Source organism: Octopus sinensis, linkage group LG6 (assembly GCF_006345805.1).
Source record: "Octopus sinensis linkage group LG6, ASM634580v1, whole genome shotgun sequence".
NCBI lineage: Eukaryota > Metazoa > Mollusca > Cephalopoda > Octopoda > Octopodidae > Octopus > Octopus sinensis.
The window spans coordinates 118,610,580-118,611,284 of NC_043002.1; the positions used below are offsets into that span (position 1 = coordinate 118,610,580).

Here is a 705-nt window from a genome sequence, read left to right on the forward strand (position 1 = left end):
TTAAATCATAGAAGTTTATTGCAGATATAGTTTGTACAATTTGTGTTGTTATCTGAGCAGATTAGGTTCAGCGTTGGACAATACTATTTGCATTATCTAATTTCATCTCTATACGCTCTGAATTCCACTTCAACCGAGTTCCATCCTTCTTTGGTCCTTGGTATGTTAGATTGAATTTACACGGATTAAAGCATTTGACTGCATTGTATTAAAGGATGAAGTGGCTTTTATAAGTAGCATACTTGGGAGGAGTATGCTTAAATATTACAATATTGTTGTAAAAGAAAAGGAAAATCCCACTTACCGATTAAATGAGCTACTCTGATGAACAGCTTATACTCAAATTATTGCAAGTTTTATGAAATCCGAGCATAGAATCATGGAGTACATACCAAACGTTTAGTAATCAGTTGATGTTAAAATACATTTAAGCTCTTTAATCTGCCTACAAAATAGAAATAAATCAACCCTTAGAAATCGCAATTGAAGAACGAACAGAATTGAAGTATTCCAGACATATTTCCAACTTCAAATCACTCTGAGATTTTAGTTTAGGAGTAGTTGATAAATGAGTAACACTAAAATAATTGAATTGAATCATTCGACTTTGCCTCTATTCTTTTACGCAATGAACTTTTTGCCTTAGTAAGAAATCAATATTGAAACTCCACATGAGTGAGCATTTTGAATTTCTTTGTAGGGGAA

At 32.2% G+C, this 705-nt stretch overlaps 1 long non-coding RNA gene across 1 annotated transcript in view; it reads right to left on the reverse strand.

The window, feature by feature from the left end:
* LOC118764034 overlaps positions 1-394 on the reverse strand; it is a 10,718-nt gene extending 10,324 nt beyond the window's left edge. The window contains exon 1 of the long non-coding RNA XR_004999819.1: positions 305-394. This is a non-coding gene — a long non-coding RNA (uncharacterized LOC118764034). The remainder of the gene's footprint in view (positions 1-304) is intronic.
* Between the last annotated feature and the right edge of the window lie 311 nt (positions 395-705).